The sequence below is a fragment of the Acomys minous genome (assembly GCF_964271855.1).
Source record: "Acomys minous genome assembly, chromosome: 17".
Lineage (NCBI taxonomy): Eukaryota > Metazoa > Chordata > Mammalia > Rodentia > Muridae > Acomys > Acomys minous.
The window spans coordinates 18,558,488-18,574,958 of NC_140500.1; the positions used below are offsets into that span (position 1 = coordinate 18,558,488).

The 16,471-nt window shown below is 52.5% G+C and overlaps 1 protein-coding gene and 1 long non-coding RNA gene across 12 annotated transcripts in view; one reads left to right on the top strand and one right to left on the bottom strand.

Moving 5' to 3' along the window:
- TSPAN9 (tetraspanin 9) overlaps positions 1 to 16,471 on the top strand; it is a 184,295-nt gene that overhangs the window by 92,557 nt on the left and 75,267 nt on the right. The window lies entirely within an intron of this gene.
- LOC311588566 lies at positions 12,304 to 16,179 on the bottom strand. The gene is made up of 2 exons (XR_014776261.1): positions 16,017 to 16,179; positions 12,304 to 12,995 (listed from the first exon to the last, which is right to left on the bottom strand). It is a non-coding gene; the product is annotated as an uncharacterized lncRNA (long non-coding RNA).

Consider the following 16,471-nt stretch of genomic DNA (forward strand, 5'->3'; position numbering starts at 1 on the left):
CGTCTGGACTGAGAGCTAGACCCAGGTCTCAAGTCTCAAGTCTGCCCCAGAATTGCATTGGACCTTGGATATGCTACTTCCGTGCTTGGGGCTTCAGTTTCCTTTCTTAATTATGGAAGGCATCCGATTGGGTGATACCTAACAGAGTTGAATGCAAAATTTCTGTAAGTTCTTCTAAAACTGAGAGACGAAAAAGTGTCTGCATGTTGTATGATGGAGCTTAACATGTTTACAGTTGTGCTGTTCATGGCATCCTCTACCTTAGGGGACATTAGTGAGAGGAGAGCTCTGGCAGATGGCGTCCTGGTGGTTTGGGCTGTGTGTCTTCAGTGTGTGTCAGCCTACAGGGATAGAACCCAGCACCCAGACCCAGAGACCTCATAGACTATAGCCTTCGGCAATAATAGATTCCAGAATTGAGCACCCTGTGTGCCTACTGTGTGCTAGATGCTTCAGTGGGTATTGGAGGCACTGCATGGACCAGATATGGGAGTTTAGGGGCAGGCATTAGCAGAGGAGAGGTAGGGAGAACTGTGAAAGGGTGGCCCAGGGTCTGTGGCTGTGTGGGAGTAACCTCGAGAGAGAGGACAGTGAATACTTGATAGAGAAGGGAAGGACTGTGACATCATCTCTCTCCAGTGAGAGCCTGGAGGTACCTGGAGGGGAATCAGGATCTGGAAGGAAGATGTTTCATTAGGCAAACTAGTGGTAATTAGAATTAAAAAAATAATTCTCCACTTCTCCACTACTTAGTAACTATAGCTCATGCCATGTACTGAATCAGGTGCCTTCTGCATGTAGTTCACCAACTGCACACTGTTAGGGATTTATTGTGAATTCAGATGAGGAAGCTGGGTAACTTTTAAAGAACACGGAAGTGGCTGATTGTTCATCACACACACCCTTCCTACATAGAAAGCCAAGGCAGGCAGCTGGGGCTCAGTAAGAAAGAGCTTGTCGTGGGACCTGAGGAGCGACGTAGATACTCCAGCAAAGTTTGAGCAGAGTGTAATCGCTGCCCCTGTTTGTTCTCTGCCATTTCTGGGGAGAGGAGGAGAGGGTAAACAAGAATATTGTGAGCCCATTACATCCTGGGATAGCTCAGCAGGCCGGCACCTTGCCTGCAGGAAAACTGAGGCCTACAGGGGTGAAGTGATTTGTCCACAGGCAGAACCTGGCCGTAGACCTGAGTCTTCTGGCCCCTCTTCCTGTGCCCTTCCCTCTGCTCTCCCCCGCCTCTCCAGAAATCCATCAATTCTATGATCTGACTTCCTTTACCCACCTGAATCTGTCAGGCTCCTCGTGATGTCTGTCAGTGGCTGAGCTTAAATCAAGCCACAGCCGGAAGGTAAGTTGACTGAATGGTTCAAGGCACAGTTGGTGCGGATGCTGAGTGTGCATGCATGTATGTCTTACAGGGCCACCGTAGGGCTTTGAAGTCTCTGTTGGGGAGGGGCTGTGTGTGACAAGGAGTGTACTGGGTTTTTGGCAACATGGCACTGGTGGCGAAGCTATGGGATGTAGAGCCATGGCCTCTGATCTGTCAGCCCCTCCTGCCCAAAGAAAGGGGTGCAGATGTGGGAAGTTAATTACTCAATTAATTCTAACAGCTCAGGCAGCTTCTGCTCAGGAGATGATCTGCTGATGGGATGCGGAAACTGCTCATTTGCTAATTCTAGTAACTGACAGAAGATGGAAATGTCGGGGGTTGGGAGGCAGGAGTGCAGTTAGTGCGCCCTCAGGGTCCTTAGACCGTGGCACTCTTTGAGTGTCAACCTTGTTGTTGGCCTTAAGTGAAGGGGTCTCTTACCAACCTCTGCCTTTCTTCCTGTGATTTCCTGTTCCTTAGCATTTGCATTAGCACTGTTGGTTGGATTACATCCATCCATCCCTCTATCCCTCCTTCCATCCATCATCCATCCATCCATCCGTCTGTCTGTCTGTCCAACCATCCATGCACCCATTGGCTTAGTGAGTAGCGGCACACGACGAGGCTGTGGTAGGAGCTAAAGGAGACTTGTGGTGTCCTGTCCTCCGCAGCTGACAGGCCACCTGCAGTTTGTGCCCTCTTGCGCTGTCTAGGCAATTCAGTTACCCAGGGGTAGCGCAGAAGGAGCTGTGTGTTGTGGCCACAAGGAGGATTTTTAATTGGGTCATCAGCTTGAGGAACCTCCAGGTCCAGGGACAGAGGGCTGATTGGAGCTGAGAATTGGGGCAGGTTGGTCGGGAACTTAGTGAAATGATGTGATCATCTCTGAGACCAGGATGGCCAGGATGGAGCTGAATTAGGGGCAGAAGGAGGAGAATCAGAGCAGCGTGGCAGGATTGTGGAGGGGCTGGTTACGTAATAGCCCCAGTCAGGAAGTAGAGAGGTGGGGCTGGAATCAGACATGGCCCCTGTGTCTTCCAGCTAGGCTCCATCTCCCAAAGGCTCCAGTTTCCCAAAAACAATACCACCAGCTGAGGATCCATTGTTCAAGCCCATGAGTCCTAGGAGAACTTTTCATGCCCAAACCCTGATTCGGTGTCACTTTAGAGGCATTTGAAATGTCTTGAGGGGGGCTGGAGAGATGGCTCAGAGGTTAAGAGCGCCATCTGTTCTTCCAAAGGTCCCGAGTTCAATTCCCAGCAACCACATGGTGGCTCATAACCACCTGTAGTGAGATCTGGTGCCTTCTTGTGGTGGACAGGCACATGTGCGGGCAGAATACTGTATAAATAATAAATAAATCTTAAAAAAAAAAAAAAAGAAATGTCTTGAGGCTGCTTTGGTCTTCTGTGCAAACCCCTACAGAAGAGAGGTTGAGGGATAACAGTGAGAAACTCCTGCCTCAGCATCTGTAGCAGGAGAATGTTTTCTTGAGTTGGTGGCACACCTCCCTGCCCGTGTAGGGAGAGGAAGAGCCAAGAAGAGCCAGTCACCTAAGACAGCCTTCTAAGCCACAACCCTTAAATGGTAGCGCATTTTAGAATCCCCTGGAAAGTTTATTAACAGAGCGGCTGTGTCAGGGTCCGGCCTCCAGATAGTCCAACTTAGCGGGAGCAGCACGGGCCAGGAATTTGCATGCTGCTTCTGACTCGCAGCTTCTAATAGAGGAGCCTTGGGAACCACAGTTAGAGAAACTGCTTAGAAAACACACTGCGTTGTGCAGAGTGTTGGGCCAGGACTCTGAGGAAGTGGGTGCTGAACAGTAGGTGTTTGGCCTCAGGTGAAAGCCTTTCAGACTGTGAGGAATGGTGTCTGCTGCTGTTACCTCCTGGTACCCTGTGAAGGTCATGCCAGTAAACCGCCTCTGACCACATACATTTTCCAATATGCATAGCTGTTGTCACTGCTTATAAAATGTTGTATGTTTAGAAGAGTCTGTCCACAGAGGTTGAAGCCAAGGAGGGGAAGGGAGAATGCTGTTCCCTCAGCCCAGAGAGTGAGTCTATTTCTTTAAGGTGTGGGTGGCTGCTTCTGGCTTGAGGTAGACGGTGACAGGGAGCCAGGTCCCAGAGCTCCCTAATTACAGCACCTGCTGGCTAGCTCTTCCCCTCTCAGTGGTGCTGATGGTGCTTAAACGGGGCAATTAGAGTTGTAGGATGCTGCTGGTGGCCCCGGGCCTGTGTGACCTGTCCCGCCCTCGGTGATTTTGCTGATGTCCTGAAGCGTGAGGCTGGATTAGTGCTAGCCCATGTCCAACGCGGCTGCTTTCTCCTTCTCTTCTCAAGGCAGCATCCAGTCACACGGATATTGTTTGGTGGTATACAGGTTGGAATATGGCCGCCATGTGCTACAGAGAGATGATGTCATTGGAGTTGTGTGGGGGCTCACTGGGTGGGGGGCGGGGGAGGGAGTGTTGTTGCTACACCCCATCCGTGTATGGTTCTGTGGTCTTTGTTCTTAGCTTTCATGACCAGTGAGGTCAGAGGACATGCTACTAAAAATGACAATGACAAAGCCTATCTCTAGACTTTTGGCTTTAGCTTTAGGATGTATGTAGATGTCACCAACACTTCTTTGCTGAGTGATGCAGTCTGACTAGCGCAGTAGTGGGAGGGGCTCCATGGTGGGGGACGGTGAGGAGTCCTCAGATAGCGTAGAATTCATCCCTTGGGGCTGTTTTACTATCAGACTCTTGTTATCAGGACAAGGGAAATGGGGGCTGTGCTAGCTTTGGGAGGGGCCAGGAGTCCTTTTGCTGTGTAGCCTGGGGTCACTCACGTTCAGAAATGGAATCTGGGTGTGCCTAAGACCGGCCCTGACTCATGTTCCTATGACCTGTAGGTGGGAAGGTGTGCCTGGGGGTTTCTGGTCTCTGTACCGCGGGCTGGTGAAAGAGGGTAGATGACCAGGCCCTGCTGCCTAACTCCCAAGTCAGCCGGCCCAGTGAGCTAGCTTATCTATCTCTCACCCGGGCAGGCCGCCTGCTGTGGCTACGTGCTACAGCTGGGCCTGCAGAACTTAAAATAGCAGTATGAGCTGTCCGCCTTGCATGTGGGGAGCCTGCCCGAGGCATGATGGGGCAGCCGCTTGGCCCTAACCACTGGGGTAGAGAGCATTTGGGGGGTTTCTTGGCTGAGAGTAGGGGATGGGGTAACGAAGTGGCTGGAGGCATATAACTTGAGTCCAGGGGTGCAGAGGGCTTGTCTTCCCCGGACCTTTTAAGGAACACCTCAATCGTGATCTCAGGTCTCCCACGGCAGCTCAGAGGCCTTCAGTTTTGGTATCTTGCTTGGCCTTCTCCCCGGTGCTATCTGCTGTTCAGGGTTAGCTATGTAGAGCCCCATTATAGCCTAAATGAAGAGAGCAAGTAAAGGTCAGAGTTGGGACAGGGGACACCTGTGCTAGGTTCCAGTGGCAGGGCCAAGGCATCTGGGGTCTCTGCTGGGCAGACAACAAACTGGGGGGGGGGGCTACCTCACCCTAGCTGTCTCCTCTAAACAAATCAAGATGGTACCTAAGAGAATCTACCTCCAGCCCTCCCTGCCTTCATTCACTCAGGCAGAAAAATGTTGAGGACACACCCACCACATGTGGAGCTCCGCTCTTGGCTGTGGACCTATGGCAATGCGTGAGACAGACGTCATAAATCCCTGCCCTTCTAAAGGGCATTTCTAGTGGGTGGCGGCATCATAAGCAATCTGTGTAGTTAAAAACATAAGTTCTGTTGTGTTTGGGCAGTAAGTGGAACGGAGAAAGCAGAACGCGGAGAGTGTTGGCGGGGAGGTCCTGGAGAAGGAGACATCCGAGTGAAGGTTAAGCGGGCAGGGCAGTTCTCCGTGGTGGAGTGAGCACCTAGGATGAAGGGGCCGGAGTAAGAGAAGAGAGTGGGTAGTGTGGCTAGAGTCGGGGTGGGGAGAGTGAGGGATCTTGTAAGACCTTCATCTTTTACTCTGGGAGCCATGGGAAGGCATAGGGCGTTACACAGAGCACTGATTGGGTGTGCCTCATGGGACAGGGTCACTGCACTTGTCTTTCTCGGGAGGCCTCAGCAGACCAAGGGAGCTCCCCTCCCTCCTTTTAGGCCCCAAATCCCAACCACGGAGACTGTCTGTGTGAGGAGGGCCCCGCTCAGCATGGGTTTCTTCACCCGGCCTTTGAGTTTCTTTCAGAGGCAAGAGAGTGGGTTTGTTACAGTTGGCCGGAGTCCGCATACTCTGCCAACTGAGAGTCGGAGTAGGTAATCAGAGAATTTGCCAGCTGGTGTTAAACGATGGGTTGTTTGCAATTGGCCATGGTGGCCATTGGTAAGCATTGTGGATCAGGGCTTCCCCCCATGGGCTGCTGGGTAAGCACTTAGTAGTCTATTGCTGTTTTATTATCTCCACTCTGTTGGACCGTGGTTTTGGAGGGCAGGGCCCGCCTTTGCTTTCATTTGGCAAAGCATCTGTGTTCACGGTCTGTGAAGTGTGAAAGGGCAGAGGGAGCAATGGATGGAGGTGCTGAAGGTGGTGGGCGGGGCAAGCAGCGGTACGCTTCCCAGGGTAGGCAGGCTGTGCGTGTCCCACGAGGTTGCAGTGGATGTGGAAATTTCATGATTGTCCTGGATGGGGAATCCTAACGGAGGCTTGCTTTTTCTAAATCCGGCTTCTTTTCCTTTCCTTTGTCCCCATGTGTGTGCAGGGTGTGAAGCGTGCCTCAGTCCACGCCAGCCTCGTACACAAAAGCAGAGCCTAGCCCTGGGCTCAGTTAAAGCTGCCAGGTCTGTTTTAGAAGTCAGGAGACGTAGGTTTCCCCCAAGTTTCTGAACTGATTTCTCATTTAGAATTGGAACACGTCCCCTGCTTTTATCTTGCAGGGGTCTGGTGTGAGCATCAGATAGGATCAGAAGTACGAAAGTCCCTCACAAAGAGCTGGTACCACGAAGCGTTGCTTTTGCTTATGCCAGCTCTGCTCTGCAAATCCTCCTCCTCTGTCTTCCTCCTGCTAGGATGTCCTGTCGGCCCCGACTCAAGCCACTTGTCTTTGTCAGCCTTCTTCTCCTCTGAGCAGGGCCCACCCCCCACCCCCCAGCACTTATAGTTGCACATTCCCAGTCCACTTACTCTGTTCTTCCCAAGTCACAGACGGTGCAGAGACATTCCCTGGTGACACTGTAGTGGTGAATCCAGGATGGGCACTGTATGGGTGCTGAGGAACTCTTTAGCGACCAATTAACTCATGTGGTCTCCTTTGTTTTTGGCCAACTCCTATGACATGTGCCAGTCAGCCAGAGTGTGAGTGTGAGTGGGTGTCCAGAGGATAGTGCTTTCTAGTAGATAAAGAGATTTCCCAGATCATCTGTCCCTCATAACCACACCTTCTCCATTTCATGGATGAGAAAATAGAAGTGTGCCCATTCATTCATTCATTCATTCATTCATTCATTCATTCATCAATCACATGCCCTGAGCTCAGAAAACTGCTAGTCTCCTGCCTGGGTAGCCTGGGCTAGAACTAGGGCCCTGAGACTTTTGTATGGTCCCCGGTCTCAGTGTGTTTGCTTCAAGCGCATCTCTTCAGGATGCAGGTGGGGTGGGGTCGGGATAGACCATACCCTTTCAGGCAGATGGATAGGGCAAGGCTTTACTCCTGTTCAGGCTTGGGTATTAGGAGGAGAGGGGTGGCTGCTTAATGCCTGTCCTTGCTCAGTCCAACCAAGCATGGGTGTGGCTGGCATTTGCTCTGGCAGCAGGCGGGGAGGGGAGGAGCAGATGTGCCCTGGCTCTCGGTCTGGCTTAGAATATTAGAAGCACCTCTTGAGGCTGAGCTGGAGGGCCGAGATCTGCACGGGCACCTGGACACACCGAGGCTCACAGGGCCAGGATGGACGTTTGACCTCTGTCATGGTTTCTGGAGATGGCTGAATCTGGAGGGTGACTCTAGATGGGTGGCCTTCAGCAGGGAGGACAGGTGGCGGGGATCCACTGAGGTAAAGACACACCAGCCAGGCAGTGGAAGTGTCAAACATGTGTGGTGACTTTACCTTGTAGCAATAATGGTTAACGCATGGCAGGGTGAATAAGGAGGAGACCTGGCAGCAGAGAGCCTAGGTAGGAGCTGGCAGGCGGAGGAGAGCAGTAACAGGGAGGGAGCTTGTGTCAGGGAATGCGTGTGTGCCACCGTCTTCAGGGTGGCGTGTGTGTACAGACTGTGCATTCTGGGCCTGGGCTGAGAAAGTGTGGCATAGTGGGTCGTACACATTCAGTTTGATTGGGTGACGATGGGGATGAACTTCTGTTGACTCAATCTACAACTTGGGAAAGACTTCCTAGAGCTGCTGGAGGTTTGGGAGGCCAGATGGCTGAGGAAAGGGGTGGCTTATGGCCATTTTCACCTCAAATATCTTCACATGAGGAAAGATGTTTGGAGGTTTTGGGGGGCCACTGGGTGCTTTCAGGATGACTTTCTAGCTGGAGGCACCTTCAGTGTCTTGAACCAGCCCAAAGAGGGAGGGGAGGAGCCAGGTGAGAGCGCCTGCTTATGCCTTGTTTCTTATAGTAACCCTGGAGGTTCTGAGACCCTAAGGTGCCTTGTACACTGTGAAATTTGTGAGTCGTCAGACATCCAGCAGGGAGACCTACTCTTAGGAACACCGTTCCTCTGTCAGTGGAGACGAAACACACATGACTACCTCTGATGGGCTCTGAGCTGGCCGGACATCTTGGGTACATTTTCATCTTAACCGTAGAGCATTGCTAAGTGCTGTTTCTGCTCCGTCTCGCCCAGGTGACTCCAAGGGAGTAGTCTCCAGGCACAGTGGAAGGAGACAGGGACGAGGGACAGCAGACAGTAGCTCTTAAAGTCAGCAGGAGGGTCCTGGCTTTAAGGCCAGCTTGCTGGGTCAGAGAGCACCGTCCCAGCCCGCAAGTCTGTGTCCTCTGTGGAGTGGTTTAGGAATATTATATTTGCTGGGTCAGTAAATTTCCACTGGAGCACAGCAATAAACCTCAGGCTTCATCACACTTGCCTGTGTCGTGCCGTCTGCCTTATCTCATCCTCCTGAAGCCACCTGCCCTCCTCGATAAGTACTAATAACAAATGCTTGCTTTCTTTTCCCTCTGCTTCCTGGGACTGAATGGCCCGGTATCGCCACGTGTGGGGCTGCAGGCCCATATGCCTGTCCAATATAAATGCCTCAGGCACCAGGCTTTTCTAGGGAGGTGATTGGCCTGAGGAAGAAAGAAGGGCCTGGCTGGGGACTCTCCTGAGAAAATGTCTCAAGGGGCTGAATGCTTGTGGGGACAGAGAGGATGCTGGCCCTCAGCAGGTCACAGACTGGGAGGGGTAGGCGAGCCCAGGTAACACTGTAGCTCGTTAACTCTAAAGTTAAACTCTCTGCTCATGGACACATGGCCGTGGCCATACTGTTTCCCATTGGACTATGGGTATGAGCAAGTCAGCGTCCCAAGGAAATGAGGTTACAAATAAGGGAGCAGCCGGGAGGAGAGGAAGGGGATGATTGGTTGGGACTGTAGTCCAGGAAAAGTGTGGGATGGAGTTGATGACGGGAGGAGAGGGGATCTGCAGAGTCTTGCTGCCCTCGTGGCCTCCTGTGCTCCAGTCTCACCTTCCTTTCAGGTCTATCCTTGTTCGTTTTAGTCTCAGCTAGCACGTGGCAGCCAGCACGTGGAGTGCACCGCACCTCTGCTCCATGCCCACTTTGCCCAGCTGTATCTCCTCGCAGGATGCTCTGCTGCCTGCCTATCCCTTAGCTTCTTCCAAATTGTAAGCGCTGGCATCAGAGCTCAAAGATCCATAGAGAATCTGCCAGTCCAACACTCATGGGTTGTAGTTGAGGAACTGGTAACCAGCACCCTGAGCCTCTCGTCGCTGACTGGGCAGTGGAAAGCTCCCACAGACTCTCCCCTATCCATGCCCTCCTTTGTGCTTTTGTGAATTTGTTTCATCAGTAAATTCTAGGCTGGCCTGTGGGTCAGCCGTAGTGCTGGGTACTGGGTATGCAACACTGAGAAAGATCAGGCCCTGCTGCTCAAGGCATTGTGATCTAGTGGGAGAGAACCAGCCAGGAAATTGTCACTTGGAGAAACACATACTTTCAAACTGTGATGAATACTGTGGGAAAAACAGGCAAATTGTACTCTGAGACTATAATGGTGGGGAGGGAGCTTAGCAGCCACAGGTAGGGAACCCAGAAAGCCAGAAAAGAGACCTTTGTGAAGGATCCCAGAGACTTACTGAGGAGGAGTGGAGCTGGGCAATGCATAATGAGGGGTGGCCAAGCAGAGGGAACAGCATGCCCAGCGAGGAGAAGAGAGCTTGGAGTGTTTGCTGAAGCCTGCGGGGTAGGAGAGAGTGGCTGGGAAGGGGCTGGAGAGGCAGGCAGGACCCTCTGGGCTGGACCTTTAAGGCTTTTTAAAAACTCAGGTCTCATACAACCCAGACTGCTTCAAACTCTCTCTGTAGTCAGGGCTGGCTTTGAACTCCTGATCCTTCTGTCTCCATCTCCCAAGCCCTGGGATTACAAATGTGTATCACCATGCCTGGCTCTTCAAGGTTCTTTTAAGAGTTTGGATCATGCGCCCGGGTGGTGGCGGCGCACACCTTTAATCCCAGCACTCGGGAGGCAGAGGCAGGTGGATCGCTGTGAGTTCGAGGCCAGCCTGGTCTACAAAGTGAGTCCAGAACAGCCAAGGCTACACAGAGAAACCCTGTCTCGAAAAACCAAAAAAAAAAAAAAAAAAAAAAAAGAAAAAAGAAAAAAAAGAATTTGGATCATGCTGCAGTAGCAAACATGTTCATACATATGTATCTGTACACGTGGGCACATGATTAGAATGTAAATGGGCAGGAGACATCACCACAGGTGTTAAAGCAGAGAGGCTTTGGTAAGATGATGTGCCTGGAGTTGGGCTGCAGAGGTTGCTGGGGCTTGTGCAGCTCCCCACCTCCAGGTGAACAATGAGGTAGCATGGGTTGGGCAGTGTTTGCAGCATCCTATATGGTAGGGTTTAGGATTGGTCCAGAGCAGGTGACATATGGAGTCTAGGATGAGGGTGAGGGTTCTGGATTAGATCATGTGCTAGACATCTTGGCCATTTATCAAGAAGGGAAGTGTTGGGTAAGTCAGTCTCCTTGGGGAATGTGAACTCCAAGATGCCCGTGACAGCCACATGGGGACTGTGGGCAGGAGGAGTCTTGTCTGTGTGCTTGGGACTCAGATGACAGGTGAGGACCAAGCAAGCACCCAGGTGCCATGAGCTGTCAGAGGAGAAACTGGCGTTCTCAGTCATAGGACATTGCATGTTGGTGGTGGGGTGTCTTTTTTTCTCTGTTCAACCCTGCCCTAACCAGACAGGGATGGGGGCTCTGCTTACTATAGTTTTATTCCTGTTGATCATGATCCTGGTACCCCAGTGTGCTGGACGTTTTTCTGTGGCCCAGACTCTGTGCTGTGTGTATTGCAATTATATTCCTCACCTCGGGTGTCTGATTTTACCTGCAGCTTGGAAAGTGTGCGTTGTTGTCTCATTGTACAGCTGGAGACATAGAGACACAGGGCAGCTGGGTGCTTATGCTAGAGTGTTCAGATTTACCAAAGCCTAAAGCCCAGAGGCTCCACATGGCTGTTTCATAGACCTGCTTCCTGTACTTGGCTATGAAAACAGCTAAGCCTTCTCCAGAACCCGTCCAGGTGTCTCAGTCCCTAAAGATGTCTAGTGTGAGTTGGCTTCAGGGGATGAGGTTGACTTTGTGACAGTCCCTGTAACTGTGTGGCTCTGCACAGTTGGAATCCATATTTCAGTACTCCCGGCTAGATTAGGAGTGAGCTGGTTGTGGTCCCACTTCTTAGAATCGTAGGTGACTGAGTGGGCTAGAGGTACCGCATGCTTCCCTGTCATGGGGTCCTTGTGTATATCCAGGGGTCTCTGACTCATTATACCTTGCCAGCAACCACGCTTCCGGCACATTTTGACTGCAGGCCAGAAGTGGCTTTGCTCTTGAGTTTTGAAATCTGGCATGTAACACTGTGGCATTCACATGAGCTCCTGGGACTGAGCTGCAGGCAGCAGTGTCCCTGTTGATGCTCCCCTGAGAGCCCCTCCACCAGGCTCCTTAGACCCAGCACAGACAGGGGGTCAGTGTTGGTCTTGTCTTGCTCCTGCCTCTTTTTAATTCCGCCGTCCCCCCCCCCCCCCCCGGACTCATCTTCCAGAATGGCTCTGTGGACCGGAGGTTAGCATGTTACCTGTTTATCCATCCATTCAGGGACATGCCATATATTGGGGTGATGGCTGTGTGCACATCAGTTAACATCATGGCATTTACCCCATCACTTGCTGGGTGTTTCCTGGACTGCCTCAATCAGAGTCTGATGTCCTCAGGTGGCCTCCCTTCCAGGAACAATTCCATAGATTTTGGCTTGGGTCCCATCCTTTGGTGAACGAACTTGGAGCTCAACTGTCTAGCTTGGACATGATAGCTTTCCTTTTTTTTTTTTTTTTTTTTTTCCTTCCAAGTAGCTTCTAGGTGCATGTGTGTAATGACCAGGATGTAGCCATGTAACTGCGGTTGTGTTTTAGAAGCCCACAGACCAGAGCAGAGGCAGGTACGTCATTACAGTGTGAACAAAGTGCTGAGAGGGAGAGAGGAGCAGCTCTCTAGAAGCGGCGGTTTGCCCCATTTGTAATGTCCTAAACAACTAATTTGTCCCTTCTTAGAACGATGAGCCCTCCCACGGGGACAAACCTTACTTTTTTTCCTCATTAGTTTTAGGAACTGTACACAAACTCACACAAAAAAAGATAAAGAAGTATCTTTAATATCCTTCCCTCCCTTTTCCTCCCTTTCCCTCAGCCCCTATTTCCGCTCCCTCCTCCGTCACCCAGTATAGCCCAGGGTGGCCTAGAACTCAGTCCTGCCCTAGCCTCCCAAGAGCTGAGCTAACTGGAGTAGTGTGTGCCTAGCTTCATTTAGCGCCCCACTTCCCACCCTTTCATGGTTCTTGTCATCCTCCATTCCAAATCCATGCTCCAGCTGCTTCCTTAGCAAATAGGAGCATGGCCCCTTCACTGTTTCCCGCCTAGTCAATCTTCACGTAGACCTCTGGGAGGTGGGCCCCTGCTAGGGACCACTCAGGCGTTCCTGAGGAGTTCACTCAGCAATGAAAGCATTCCTTCTATAGCCAAAGAAGATCCCAAATTGAGAGTTTAGAACCTGGGGCGAGTAACTTCTTTCTACAAGGGTTGCCCAGCTGGCCCGTTCCTATTCACTGCAAGCCCCCAGCACCTTGGTCTCCCCTAAACTGGTTTCATGTGAGATGCTGCAACACACTGCCGCATACAGGAGTGACAGCTTGGGCCAGAAGGTGTCTGGGCTGGTGAGGAAACCAGCAAGGTTGAGCCCGTTTCACCTGCAGCTTGATGCATTCTATAGAGGCACCAAGCACTTGGCATTTCCTAGGAAGCCCTATCTCCTGGCTTCCAGTCAGGAGAGATGTAGAATGCTGGTTTTTCACATTTACTTTTCTTGCTCTTCTTTGAGAAGTCTGTACTTGCTTTACTTCTTTCTGGAAGAAAGAAAGAAAGAAAGAAAGAAAGAAAGAAAGAAAGAAAGAAGGAAAAAGTAATACAGGAGGAGCCCCTTAAAAGGCAACCAGCACGTCCAGGCTCTTCCTGGACCTGAGGCTGGGGAGGATTGTGAGTGGCCTGGGAGAGGAGAGTCTCAGGCTTCAAATCTCAGGAGCTGAGGCAGCTTCCGCTGCTGGCCTTTCACCCTCTTTTCTCCCCCTGCTGCCAGGCTCAGCTTCCTAGGCCCCATGGTGGCCATGGGCCTGGTTGTCTGGGAAGCTGCAGAGTATAGCTTCAACTTTCACATGCCTCGCAAGTAGGTTGCAAAGTAGCTCTTGTTCACACCCACGCCTGTCCCCTCACTGCTTTCTGAGTGGACCACACTCAAGACAACACCCCCTTCTGCCCCCCATCCCCATCCCCAAAGAGCCCTGGTCCAGGCTGCACAATGATCAGTTCCCCAGTCAGCCTACCACTGTTGGACTTCCCTGGGCACTAGTGGGCAGGGTAGAAGGCTGGTTGCCACAGCCACACGGGGGGCTCCAGGGACCCTGGGCTTGTCCCATACATTCTGGTCGTTCATCTTGGTGTCTATGCTCTTGGTCACAGTGATCCTGCTCTCACTAACGGATGGTTTCCTCAAGGAGGCAGAGGGCAAGATGGGCACGTACTGACCATCTGCCTTTGTCTAAGATAGGGTACATGCCCTCCCCCTTCCTTGCTGCGTTCTTTTGCACTCTGCTCTCTCCATTCTTTGCTACAGCCCTCAGGCCTTTGCTGATGACCTGTCCAGTCCAGAGTACCACACCAAGACATTTTCCTACCTGCGGACCCCTGCCCCCCATTCAGTATCCCTTTAGCTAGTGACCTCTCCATCCCCCAAATTCAGGACCTGCCATCTCAGGCTCCTGGTTGAACTTTTTTTTTTTGTTAGACTGGAAGACTGCCAAGGGCAGCAAGTGTTTAAAAGCCAAGAGAGGATGGCACGTGGGCTTGGAAAGCACACCCAGGCCCATCGTTTTCTTTTCTGGAAAACGGAGTGGTTACCACACGTATGTGATAGATAGGTCAGCCTGGAGATTATAAGGGCTGATGAATCGCATTTGCTCTTCTCAGTCTGATAGTGACTCAGCTGGGTGTCATAGTAAGACTTCACTGTAGCTCTGACAAGTGTGACTGGGGAGGGAGCAGGGCTGTGACACTGGACAGTCTTCTCTCGCCTGCCTGTTGTCAACCTGGCTTTCTGGTCCTAAGTCCTGGAGGTATACATTTCCTTCTAATCAGACACAAGGATGGGGCAGCTCAGGGACCAGGGGAGGCTGGTATGGTGCAGGTGTGAGCTAGGGAGATGGGAAAGGCTAACAAGGTAGGTAGGGGCTAGCGTGAGGGTGGCCCTTGGTGATGCCTCATTCCACCAGAGATAACAACAGTACTTCTCTGTGTTCAGAGCCCACCCGCTCTGACTGGTCTCACGCCCTGTTGGCTCACTTCACACATAACACATCTGGGTGTTCCTGAACTCCACTCCACACGGACGGACGGGAGGGATGGTGGCCAGGCAGGCGTGAGCTACCTGGGAGAAAGCAGCTCCCCTGACTCCAGTCCAGCTGATGGACGTGAAGTAATGCTGTAAGAAAGATGTGGTAACCCTGCATCCTGGAGCAGTCCTGAAGAGGACAGGAGGCATTAGCTATTCTGGTCAGACTGCTTGGTAGTCCCACAGGAGCCAGCTAGACATCTGCCCCTTTTTCTGCAGACAACATCCCAGGATCATTGTGCCCAGCAGGAGAGATTCTGCTGGTGGTGGCTTCCACACTTTGCTGCTGGGCTGCCCCCTCCCCCCTTTTCAGAAGGGGCCCAGAAGAGTGAAAACAGTGCAGTGTCAGTACCCTGGATCTAAGAGTTATCACCTCTAGGGTGGGATGGGGGGGCTAGTGAAGGTGGAGTGAGTCCCTTTTGTTGGAATGTCTGTCCCCCTTGCTGCACCGCCTCGGCTAGCTGTGTCCATCTGTGTGCCTCCTTGGTAATGAATAACTTCCCGTCCTAATGAGGTTTTTGTGCTGTCTAGAGGGCAGACAGTAGCAATCCCATGTTTCCTCAGGGGCTTCCCCTTGGGGCTCAGGACAGAGGATTGAGGGTTCCAGGGTGGACACCTCTACCCTTCGGAAGGGCATGATTAATCCATGTGGTCATCCCTCTGGAGTGTCTTCCGGAGGCGCAGAGCTCCTTGTTAGGTGCTGGGAGCCTGGTAAAACTTAGCTTCCACACTAGGGATTCCACTGCACAAAGAGAGACTCGGTCTCTGTCTCCCCCACCCCCAGCCTTCTAGTTCTTATCATTTGCAATCCGTGGTGGCCCCGGGTCAGCAATGCAGACTTCTGCACAAGCCCAGGGGAGGCTGCCTTCATTGCAGTGCTTTACAAGAGGATCAAGGGCTGTTTTGGACGTTCCCCTGGCAAGCACATTCCTTCTGTCTTTTTTCTGACCTCGGCTTTAAAAGGACCCGGGCTGTGACCAAGAGCACTGCTACCTTGCTCTACTGCTGGCATAAGCAGCGCCTCACTTGAGCCCGTTGCCCCTTGTAGCCCACCGTCCCACTCGAGAACGCGGAGGCGGGGGCTCGCGCAGCTGCAGGAGTCTTTCGGAGCCGCGTGCGCGCGCGTGCGTGCGTATACGCAGGGAGGGAGCAGGGAGGGCGGCGCGCCCCCGTGGAGGCCTGGGGGCGCTTTCCTACACCTTGCGTCTCGCTGCGGTCCCTCTACCGGTGCGCAGTAGCCATTCTCACGTGTACAAAAGCGTGTGTGTGTGTGTGTGTGTGTGTGGGGGGGGGGGTGTGGGCGTGTGTAAAGGTACTGCTTGAGACCATGTACCCCAGGCTAGACAGGCCGGGTATTCGTAGGGGGTGGAGGCCAGCCTGGTCGTAGCTGCAATTCTTTATCTTCCAGCTTTTCTCCCCAGCCCTACACTACACTCTGGCTCCTTTGGGTCCTTGGTACCTCCAACTGTCCCCCTCTACTCACCGTCTTGCTGGGGCAAAAGAGACCAGTGCTTTCCCATGGAGGTGCTAGTTCATTCCCAGCCACTGAGCCCTTGACATTTAGAAGGGCTCTGGGCGCACTGGTTTAGGCACACAGCGGACCGCTAATCCTATTAAAGATATTGTGTCATTGGGGAGGGGGGTAGCTCCCCCACCGGAGCCAGGCAGGCCTTGAGCCCATTGGTCGAATGCAAAGCAGGGGGCGGGGCCCAGAGCCCGGGGAAGGGGCTTTAGGCGATTTCAGAGTCGAGAGTCAGGGCTGGGATTTCGCAGGACAAACCCAGCGGTTGCAGCTGCGGCGGATCTCGTAGCTCTGCCCGTGGTGCACTCGGGCAGCCCAGAGCCGCCAGCGGCTCCTCAAAGTCGCGGAGCAAGGGAGGCCGGGCTCCTGCAAAGTGGTGGGGCTCCAGGCTGAGTCTGGGCTGGAAGAGGCGTGCC